This window comes from Sus scrofa, chromosome 15 (assembly GCF_054392235.1).
Source record: "Sus scrofa isolate SSC_HxYL_T2T_F1_AM1 chromosome 15, Sscrofa_HxYL_maternal_Yorkshire_Landrace_v2.0, whole genome shotgun sequence".
Taxonomy (NCBI): Eukaryota; Metazoa; Chordata; class Mammalia; order Artiodactyla; family Suidae; genus Sus; species Sus scrofa.
Genome location: NC_139397.1, coordinates 47,485,615 through 47,497,632, shown reverse-complemented (window position 1 = coordinate 47,497,632; position 12,018 = coordinate 47,485,615).

The following is a 12,018-nucleotide window of genomic DNA, read 5'->3' as shown; positions in this document are numbered from 1 at the left end:
CAACAACCACCACACCAAGAAGCCAAGAAGCTAGAAACAGGTCCCCGCTGGTGCGCTGGGGGTCCTGCCAAAGGCCACACCCTCTTGTGTCCCAGGACCACCCCCTCCCCGCGCTCCACCAAACCGTGAAATAATGTTATTTAGTGTTTACGTTTTTGTAAAAGCAGGGATGATGCGTTCTTGAAATACTTCGTGGTTAAAAAGCTGCCCACATCCTTACAGACTCCAGAATAAGAAAGGAAAACATTCAGAACACTCGAATGGAGAAAATGCTGAAAACTGTTCTCGTATCTAGATACGTGCCCCCCCTCCCCCCGCCCCGCCACCAGGTCCCCGCGGCGGGTGCAGGGCATAGGGCGATGATGCGCAGGGCGAGGAGGGTCCCACCGTGAGGAACCAGCTTCCCAAAGACCTGCCATCGGAGAGGGACGAAATGCCCTCAGATCCAGGCTGCTTTCTGTCCCTGCACACAGCTACTTCCTGCCGGCTCAGCTCTAATTAAGACTGGACCCCTGATAGTAAGTGCTATTTTTAAAGGTTTTGTGGAAAATGATTAAATTTCCATAGTCACAGAGAGCCTTGAGCTTTTACTTTTTTTCTTTTTAAAATTTCTGCCTTCCACATTCTCTGCCAATATATGAGTGCTTCGACTTTCAGCAGCAGAGTTAATACCCTGAAAACATCCTTAAAACACATCTTCTTTCTGTTGCTAAGAAGAATACATCTTGATTTGGATTACACGAGGCAGAAAATGAGTAAACTATTGGGAAATAACTTTTTTAAATTATCAGTTACCTAGCGGAAAAAGACCTTTTGGGGGTTGAAATAATTCCCATCATGCTCTGTTTGTATTTTATCCAGTTTACTTCAGAAATATTTCAGCATCTATGGGATCTTTCCAGTGCATTTTTTTAACCTGTTTACATGCATGTAAGCAGCTCAACCTACATCACCGAGGTGGAGATATCTGGAGGGGAGCTCCCATGCATTTCCCCAGCACCTCTCCCGTCTTTTCAGGAAACCGGCTGGGTGAACCCCCAACATCAGAGCTTCAGTTGGCCTCCCCACCCACCTTTGTGAATCAGCCTCCAGTGACCACCCAGCTTTCTCCAGTCACAGGTGCTGTTGTCACTGAGGTCCTGGTCTGTCCTCTCCACCACTCTGTCAGCTCCAGAGACCCACTCATAAGTCATGTTTAACTTTTCTTCTCACTGGATTTTACAATGCTTGGCATATACTGGGTTCCCAATACATATTTATTCAAGGAATGAAATAATAAATGAATTCACTTAAAACATCCATGCAACCTCTACACTATCTAGTAGAGAAGGAGTGTGGGGACCTCCATTGATTTTCAGACTTTAGATGTTTTATTTTTTTAAAATGCACTGTGGCCTCAATGTGGTCAGTGGAAATTGCAGAGGAACATTGTATGTATTTCATTAGGAGTTCATTCTAACGTCAGAGCTTCCTTAAATTGAACCTGGGGTTTAAAAATGTCAGGAAAAAGGACTAGCCATCTTAAATATTTTTTAAATATCTATTTCAAGTATATTTTAATAAAACTATTTCTTTTTTTTTCTTTTTCTTTTTTTCTTTTTTTGGCTGCAGCAGTGTCTTGATGTGGGATCTCAGTTTCCAAACTAGGGATTGATTAAACTCCACCATGGTTTTGGCCGCCGTGGTGAAGGCACAAAGCCCTAACCATTAAACCACCAGGGAGCTCTGTTTCACTATTCAAATCTTCTACTGCTCAAAAGAGCCTAGTTATGCATGGTAGACTTGAAGTATGCAAATATATCACTGTGTAAAGCTGTGCCTGAAAAATAGAAATGAACTCCTAGTTGTCCTGGGTACAGCAGTTTAGAGGGCCCTGAATGCAGTGACTGGGGACCTGGGTTCCAGGCTCAGGGACTCTGAAATCTGTTTAGAAGCTGCATGGAGCAGTACGGAGAACAGGGCTTTGAAATTCAAACCCCAATTTCAGCACTGCCAGTCTGCGGATTCTGGACAAAACACTTAACCTCTGTAAAGTGGGGGCATGACTGTCCTCCCCTCGGGACACACCGAGGTGATAGGCACAATCACTTAGTGCCTCTGACCTTCACCCTAGGGGAGCACCACTCACACTTGCTGTTTCTAATTCTGTCACCATCCCCTGTGTGATTTCCAGCAAATGTTCTTACCTCTCCAGTCTGTGCTCCCCATAGAGTTTACATCGCTGGAGGAAGAGGAGGGATGGCTGGTGAGTCACAGTGGCTTGTTCTGGACCCTGGATAGTGTTTTCCTACCTGTGCTAATACCAGATAACAGACAATTTCCCCCAAGCTTTTAACAGCCCATAAGAGTTCATGCACTCCCCCAGCCTTCCAAAAGAAAAAAAAAAAAAAGCAATTAAATTCCAGTAGCTGTCAGGAATTGATCCAGTTGCTACAAAGTACTTTGAGTCTCTTGGCATGAAAAATTAGTTAGAATATCTGTGTGTTGGCGTGGAAAGCACATTCCCTGCTTCATTTCAGAATCCTCTCCATCTTGTAGCAAGGGGAAGCCATCTGCCCTACCCCTTGCTTTCACCCAGCCCCAGCCTGAGGACTCCCCTCAGCTCTGATGACCTCGGGATGCACCTGCATCCTTCAGTAAGCCATTCCTTAAACACCAGAGGCTCTTCTTCATGTCTGAGTTCTTCTTATCAGCCAGTGCCTGAGAACCTCACGTTCAGAATCAAAGATGTGGCCCAGCTTTCTGAGACATTGTGACTCCTGACCACGGATGCCACACACAGATGGTCCAGGCACTGGCTGAGTCCGTGGTCCCACCCAATGCTTTGGTTATCCTGGTTTGAATAAGACAACAGTGGCCTGTCTTTCTAGGCTCATGCAACAGCCACTGTATTGAGGCAAAGTCATCCTTAGCAACTGCCGCATCAGTGAACAGGGGACTCCGAGTTGGGCCGAATGCCTCTCTGTGTCCTGCACAGTGGTCTGCATGGAACGGCAGGCGCTCCTGCAGGTACTTTCCCTCAGCAGATGGCGAGCTGCCGGGAGCCGATACATCCTCGTCAAGTGAGTAAAGATTACCATCACTAAATGGCCAATAAGTTTGCCAGTGCTGATCCTAGTAAATCTTCCTTTGGAAAAGAAAGAAAAATTGAATAATTATTCTAAAATATTTTCAAGGTATTGTATGACTGGGTCACCTTGCTGTAGAGCAGAAATTGATCCAACATTGTAAATCAACTATACTTTAATTTAAAAAATGAAAAAAAATATTTTCAAGGTATGCATTCACAGTGTGAGAGCAAATTATCTGCAATTAAATATGACTTCCCTAAGTCTACACGGTACTTCTATGGGTAAGTGTAGGTGTAATTCGCAAAATACCCAGGTCTAGATATAGACACACACACCTGGGTACACAGGACTCCAAGAGGTAAGGACCACTTGCATTTTATTTTTTATTTTTTATTTTAAAATTATTTTTATCTTTTCCATTATAGCTAGTTTACAGTGTCCTGTCAATTTTTACTATACAGCAAAGTGACCCAGTCACACATATACACATTCTTTTTCTCACATTATCCTCCATCATGCTCCATCACAAGTGACTAGATATAGTTCCCTGTGCTGTACAGCAGGATCTCACTGCTTATCCATTCCAAATGCAATAGTTTGCATTTATTAACCCCAGAGTCCCAGACCACTTCCATTTTAAAGTTGAGGACATTTCACTCTCAGAGAGTTTATGTAACATTTTCGCTTTGTGGGAGGTGGGGCAGGAATTCTAACCCCCACAACCCCAGAGGCCTTGCTCACATTCACCATGAAATATGGTCCTTCTAAGTGAATGAATGAATCCAAGCTTTGGAGAGTAAATTAAGAGGCTTACGAGCACAACAAGCATACTCTGTGTCACAGGAATACGGTGTTAAAAACAGGAGTGGTGTCCCAGCCCATCTTGCAGTTTCCTTTTACCACACTGACTTTCACCCCAATCCCAAGGTGTTTTGTGCAAGTGGTCGGATTAACCTTGGCGCTTCACTGCCCTTGGGGGGCTGGTTGTGTGTCTCAAGGAGTCTTGTCCTAGATGTCTTCTGGCTCAAGATTCCTCCTCCAGAGGTGAGCTTGGAGGAAGTTTCCAGACAGGAAAGTCATGAAGCTTGCCATAACCCTAGGAAGAGACAGCAGGACACAGCGATCCGGCAGAAGGGCCTGCACAGCCTGCAGACTTTGGCCGATGGTCTTGTTCCTGAAAGGGGGCCCGGAACTGGGGTCGGTCTTGTTGTCAAATAAGACCGTTCCACAGACCATTGCTGTCTCCAACTATGGAGTGTTGGTGATGGCTTTGACAACCTAACTGAAACAGGACGAAACCCAAATCAAAAGTAACCACGTTATTACTGACCTCATCACCGGTACTACACTGACTGCAAAAACGTTTAATTTTTCATCTTTACGTAGTCAAGGCCTAACTAGTAAATCCTCCAAACTACAGACTAAATAACGACCCTTAATCTGATAGCCTATTCTGGTTAACCCCAATTTAAAGGTTTTTGCAGGTTGAACTGTGTCCCCACCTATTAAAGAATATGTTGGAGTCCTAACCCCCTGGAAGTCAGAACATGACTTTCCTGGAGATGTGATCTTTATGAAGGCAATCGAGTTAAAATGAGGCCCTTAGACTGGGTCCTGATTCAGTATGACCAGTGTTTTTATAAGAAGAGCAGATTGAGGAAGTTCCCATCATAGTGCAGCAGAAACCAATCTGACTAGAAACCATGAAGTTGCCTGTTCGATCCCTGACCTTGCTCAGTGAGTTAAGGATCCGGCGTTGCCCTGAGCTGTGATGTAGTTGGCAGATGTGGCTAAGATCCCATGTTGCTGTGGCTGTGGTGTAGGCAGACAGCTATAGCTTCAATTCAACCCCTAGCCCAGGAAACTCCATATGTTGTGGGTGTGGCCTAAAAAAAAAAAAGAACAAACTGGGGCACAGACATAGGCAGCAGAGGGAAGCGTGTGAAGCCAAAGACAGTGGAGAGGTGCAGCCCCAGCCAAGGGATGCCGAGGATGCTGGCAAAAGCCAGCGGCTGGCAGAGGCAGGAAGACCCCTCCCCTTGGACCTTCAGAGGGGTTGTGGCCCAGGGGCCCCTTCATCTTGGACTTCTGTCTCCAGACTGATAGGGGATACACTTCTGTTGTCTTAAGCCCCCACCTGGTACATTTATTTTATTATTATTTTAAGTAATTAATTAATTTATTTATTTTTGCATTTTAGGGCTATGCCCGCCACATATGGAGGTTCCCAGGCTAGGGGTCAAATCAGAGCTACAGTTGCTGGCGTATACCACAGCCAAAGCAATGCCAGATCCAAGCCATGTCTGTGACCTACATACACCACAGCTCACTGGCAACGCCAGATCCTTAACCCACTGAGCAAGGCCAGGGATCAAACCCACAACCTTATAGTTCCTCATTGGATTCGTTTCTGCTGTGCCACAACGGGAACTCCTGTGGTACTTTATTAAGAGTCCCTGAGAAACTCATACAAAGGTATCATGTCTTCTCTACATAAGCACTGCTTCTCAGACTGTCTGATGGAATAAAATCAGTTATCTTTTTCCAATTTTCAATCTATTATGGACTGACCTTTTCAAAATACAATAAAAATGAGTTGCTAGAAAAAGAAAATATAAAAAAATGACATGCAAAATGCAAAGCCATTTCTTTAGTATTTAGTTAGGCACTGTCATTCTGTCACACTTCTGTACACGTTTCAACACACTGCTCTCAGTTTTCTTCCTGGCGGGGGTTGTGAACTGGCAGTGGGCCACACGGCTCCTGGAGCAGCCCAGCTCCAGGACGCCTGGTGATGGTGAGCAGGCAGTTGGCTCGTCCTTGGGAAACTGACGCTTTCTCACGCCCTTGCAAAGACCACAGCACACAGGGTGGGGGTATTTCCCTCTTTCCAAACAATGTCTTATTGTGGAATTAAGCAATGCACCTGGGGGAGAGGGGATAAAATGTTTGAAAATGGGTTCTAAACTATTTCCAATAAATATACGTGGAAATCTAACAGCCTGCCAGGTGGGCCCCTTTCCCCTGCTGCTCTGGGATTCAAATGAGTGCCAGGAAAACACTTTTGAAAAATGTTACCCTGCAATTTGTAGGTCCTCTCCTTTGAAACCCTAGCCCTCCAGGAGGAAACATGCCCTTGATGTGTTTACATAAGTGCTGTTTCCCTCAGGCCTCTGCGTTCACCCTCCTAGGAGGCAGCCGGCAACTTTGTGGGGAGGAAAGGCCACCTGGGCACAGATGCAGGCTGGCAGTGTGCCCCACCAGCCACAGCCCCTCCAGCCACTTCCTCTTTGCTGCCCCATCTCCAACCATCTGGTTGGTTCGGCAAGGGAGATCCAGGCAGCAGAGAAGAGGGAGGGGCCGACCGCAGAACCCTGCCAACTCCAGTGGTTTCTGTGTTCTCTCACCCCCCAGACCCCAGGGCCATTGGGCCCTGAGGGGCTCTGATTCCTGCTGTGTCTCCCCGCCTCAGGATCCTCTCCTCTCCTCACTGTCCTGGGTAAACAGATAAAGGTGTGAAGCTTCATCTGAAAAAGGTTTGCCACCTTTTCCTGCCACTGGGAAGGTGACAGTGCCACCCAGCTTGGGTCTGTTTTTCCTAGAAATCATCTGTAATCCTGTTCATGCCTCCAAACCCTTCCAGCATGAAGGGTGGTGCTTTCAAGGCCATCCATAAACCCCTTGTGTTGAAATGTCAGTACACAAAGAGGCTTAATTACAGGTAGCCAGCCTCGCCTCCCCACTCCTGTGCTCTGTCCCCAGCAGCATCTCTGGTCCTTCTGTAGTCACCATTCCTCCCACCTGGGCCACCACCACCCAGCTAGCCTTCTCCCACATCTGCCTCAAGGCCTACCACCTCATGAAGCCTCTTTTGGAGCCTTCCCACCTCTCTGTCCCCACAACTCTGTCTGGAGCTCCATGTCACTTTGGTGTGCTGGCCCCAGGCTATCCGGTTCCGTGTGCACAGCCCCCAGGTCTCCTCTGCAAGCCTAGCCCCCGTCACAGGGCCTGACCCGCAAGTGGCTGTGTGGACAACACTTTTTCATCTGTTTGTAGCTTTGTATTTACACTGCGCCCTGTCTTAAGTCTTAAGTCTCGGCTCAGGCTTGTCTTAAATACCAGACTTAATCTTTTCCTTCTTTCTCACAGTTCTGGACGCTGGGAAGTTCAAGATCAGGGTGCCAGCAAGGTGGGTTCAGCAGGGGTGCGCTGTGGGGGGGTAGGCGCTGTATCCCTGGCCTGCAGACCACACCTTCTCCCTGTGTTCTCATCCTCACGTGGCAGGGAGTCAGCCTGCTCTGATGCTACCTCTTCCTCTAAGGGCACTAATCCTGTCATGAGGCCCCACCCTCATAACTTCATCATCTCGCCAAGGCCCCACCTCTTAATACTGTCACACTGGGGGCACAGATCTGGGGGGACACAGACACGCAGGCCACAGCTCAGCCTTAGAGAAGAAGAGATGACGGCTTCAAAGCCAGCCTCTGGGATCATCTCTGCCTGATGATTTGTTCTCTGTGCTTTTTCTTTATTTCCTTCTGAAAGTATGTGGTTTTGCTTTTATCACTGGAAAGAAACAGTAAATGTATACTTATTTTTGACAAGTCAGTTTGGAGAGTAAGCCCTTGGGAACTCTGCTGAGCATCCAGTCACTCTGCTGTCACCTCACCCCTTAATCAGCCCTGAGCCAGCAGGACTTTCCTTCTGTCCCCGTCCACCTCCTCTCCTCTCCTCTCCTGCTTTCAGGCAAGGCCTCCCTCAGGCCCCTGGTCCCCCTGCTGTCCTCATGCCTCCCAAGACCTGGGGGACTCTCGGAAGAGGGCTCAAGGGGGTCTGATTGGCTCCCAGGGTTCACTGCCCTTGCCCCAAGGGGTCTCCCAGTGGATGAAATGTGGCAGGGGGCCTGTAGCCGCTGAGGGACCCCCCCCAAGTCACACCTCCACCTGCATCCTGGTCCTCACCTCGTCTTCAGCTGCTGGATGTGTGTAGGGCCACAGGCAGGTGGTGGGTGTGGCTGGGGTGGGGCTGGATGCCCGCAGGCGCCCTGCTGACCAGAGGCCCCCACCCACTCCTCCCTCCACACCCTTGAGCAACTGCAGAAGACCCCTGCCCATAGGCCCAAGTCAGAGAGAACTGAGGCCAGACCCTCCAGCAGCGGTGGACACTGGCATCTGTCATTAAGTCTGGATACGTGGAAGACGGAGCCCATGCCCATCAGAGCCTGTAAAATTGGATGCATGTATGCTGAACCTAAACACTTGGTATATTAAGATGTCTCCTGGCAGCATGAGGTTTTTCTTTCTCTCCGGGCTATGAATCCAAATCCCCTCTAGGCTGCGGATTTACTGTGATGGTACATCTTGCTTAAAGATCAGTAAGTGGGGGTGTCTGGAATGCAGGACCTTCTCCCTGTTCCCACCTGCTAGTCTGCAGGAAAACCTCTATTTTCCTGACCCAAACAAGCTGTTTTTATACTTAAGTTAGAACAGCACTGCTAAAGTAGGACAAATCAGTGAGGACGTTGGAGAACAGAATGGGGTCCTATGTGCTAAGGGCAGAAAAAAAGCAGGCTGTGTGGCGTCTGCAGTTGCCTGGGAGTAAAACGGGGACGAACTCCTAGGACTCTACCTCGGCCCCGGGACGTTCAGGACATCCTGTGCCCTGCGGGCTATCTGGCAGCACCTCTGGCCCCTGCGCAGTGGACACCAGTAACAGTCACACCCCCAGGTGGTAACCACCAAGTGTCTCCAGATGTTGCCCCATGGCTCCTGGGTCGGAGGGTGAACTTGCCCTGATTTCAAACAACTGAACAAAAGGCAAAATAGGAATCCCACATGTTAGCCCCCAAAAGGGAGAAAAGCAATTATTTTTGATGAGCAGAAGAAAATCAGGTGACTCCCCTGTACTTACCAAAGGGCACCACACATCTGTGCCTGCCTCACCTGGCACAGGTGTCGGGCCCCTGACAACTCAACTGGGGAAAACAGCTTCGTGGTGGGTCTCAGATTGGTGCTCATCCCTCGCTGGGGCTCTCCCGGCTCTGCACTCAATGTGGCGTCTGAGGAGGCCCATGGGTGGGTGGGTGGGGCACCCATGGCCCCTGGTCTGGGTCTGGCTGTGTACCCCCTGGCCTCCCACCCACACTCACCACAGGCCCTTGGCATTGTTGTCAGGCAGCAAACAGCCTGGTTACCCTCTCGAAAGGCAGCCCTGCACCCTCGGCTGTCCACATGCCAAACAAGGTGGTCTACCTGTCCCGACTTACCAAGACCCTCTAAGTCACAAATAGAGGCGATTTGCCATGAAACTTCCAGGCAGCAGACACATGGACGGGTGCCCAGCTGTCACTGGCAAGTTATAGTGAGCACTGGGGGAAACTCCCAGATCACATAAAACCACTGAGTTCCGTGGGTGGCTTTTGTGAGGTTCGTGCTCCCAGCTCTTCTGCTGCTTCCTGCCCTGGCTGGGCTCCAGGCACTGCGGTTCTACAATTCTGGCCAAGCCCCAGCCGCCCAGCAAGTCCTCTCCCCCTCCCCCCCTCCTCCTGAGTCCAACCCTGTTCTCCTTGCTCTGGAAAGTTCATGGGCTGACACCAACCCTGCCACTGGCGTCGCCTGGAGCATTGGTGCACCTAACCACCAGCTTCCCCATTCTCCAGCCCTGCCGCCTGGCCAGGCCCCAAGCCCCAGGTGCTGTCTGTGGCACTACGTCATCACACCTGCCCTGGCCCATGCCTGCGTGGCTGTGACCCCCAGGCTGGGCCAGGGGATGAGGGTCTGGAGAAGTAGCAGGAGGAAAGAGGGCCTATCCAGGGTCACAGCTGTCCACTTACAGGTGAGAACATAAAATCCTGCTCTACCTGCCTGAACTCAGAACCAGAACTGTCGTGTTCTTCTCAGAACCTGGCAGAATTGTCTCCAGCTGCAGGCCCAGAAGGTGGGGGAGGCTCCATGACCCCACCTGGAAGGAGCAGGAAGGCATTTTCCCCCTTAATGTGCAGCCAAGACGTGCCTTCATCCCCATGAAAGCTGTCAGGCAGCAAAGACTCACTAACCCGCTTCACAAGGGTTAATTCTTTCAGACTCTGAGCAGCAGGGAGGAGGCTGAGCCCCAGGCTGTCTGCTCCTTCCTCGAAGCCCCAAAACAGCCTGAAGGTGCAGGGATGTGTGTGTCTGTGTGTGCGCACGCACTGTGTGCATGTTTGAGTGCACTGTTATGTGCAGGTGTGTGTGCATGTGCCCGTCCACGTGTGCACATGCATGTGCACGTGCACAGGCCCAGCCTCTGTGCAGAGTGGCTGGGGGCATGAAGGGAGAAGCGGTTTCTGAGCAGGACCTGCTCTGGGCCTGGACTAGAACTGACACACAGGTGAGGAAGCCATCAGCGAAGTGCTGAAAACCACCGAAGAACACCAGGCAACCACCTACTCTCTTTTCTTACACACTGACTCACTTTTTTAAAAAAGAAAATAAGTGAAGTGGCTGCAATCCCCACACATCGCTCGGCTCAGTAGCCATGACTTGGCATCTATGTTCTATGTCAACACAGAGCTCCTGCTACTTTGAAACCTTTATTCATTAAAAAGAAAAGTCAAGTTTTATGAAACATTTTCATGCACATACATTTTAAATCCACCAAAAAATGCAAAATCACCAGGGCTTAAGTTATGTCTACTTCACAGGTGAGAAACCTGTGGCTATAAATGATCCCAATGACATTCTTAACAAATTCAATTTATGAAAATATTTTCAGGAGTTCCCATCATGGCTCAGTGGAAACAAATCTGATTAGCATCCATAAGGAGGCAGGTTCAATCCCTGGCTTCGATCAGCGGGTTAAGGATCTGGCATTGCCGTGAGCTGTGGTGTAGGTCACAGACGTGGCTCGGATCCTGCGTTGCTGTGGCTGTGGTGAAGGCTGGCAGCTGTAGCTCCAATTGGACGCCTAGCCTGGGAACTTCCACATGCTGTGGGTGCGGCCTTACAAAGAAAAAAAATATATTTTCAGAAAAAGATATTTTGGGATGTGGTTATAGAAAATCAAATCCGATGAGTCCCTGTGCAAAGACCCCACTTCCCCACAGCCTGGCCGAGGGAGAAGCAGCTGCCCTGCATCACGGCCAAACCGTCCTGCCTGACTTGGCCCGTCCTCTAGCTCAGCGCGGGCTCTGCTCCCTCAGGACAGGCCCCTGCCCAGAGGTGGGGCACCAGGAAGAGAGCGTCTGGAGCTCTGAGAGGAAGCTTCTCCAGGCTCCTGCTCTCAGTGCTGCTGCACGTTTAACAGCCACAGCCACTGACCCCGCTGCAGCCCCCCACTTCCTCTCCACCTGGGACCTGTGCCTCCTCGTGACCCTGCCGAGGAAATGGATTATCCCAGAGGCTCAAATCACAGAAAAGACTGTGCTCCCGGCCAGAGGTGGAAACAGACGGTGCTGCAGGGGGGGTCCAAGTGGATAGAGTCAAAAAGGGTCCCTGAGGGGGCTCCAGATCAGCTGGGGCTGGAATGTGGGCTGAAGAGGAGGCAACACACACACACACACACAGAGACACACACACACCCCCCTACATGCATCTGCTCAATGACTGCTGAAAACAACTCACTTAAATGCCACAGAATCTGTGGAAAGGAAGCCATCTGATGGCTGGAACCGCTGTGAGCGTTGTCTGTAACTGCGTGGCGCTCATAAAACATCCTTGGGAGGTGCCTGGGTTGCGCCTCCCGAGGGGTTTGGGAATTACCTGTCACTGCACAGAGCTGTCATGCCCAGGGGTGAGGGGAAGACCACAATTAACAGGGCACAGGACCCAGAGCCACTCAGCTCCCACCCTCTTCACCTACCACTCCCCCAACTCCCTGCTGGGGACCGTACTATACACGGAGCTGGCTTTCTCCTGAACAAATCAGCTGACCTCCAGGAAGACGATCACCTGCTGAGCCCAGCAGTCTG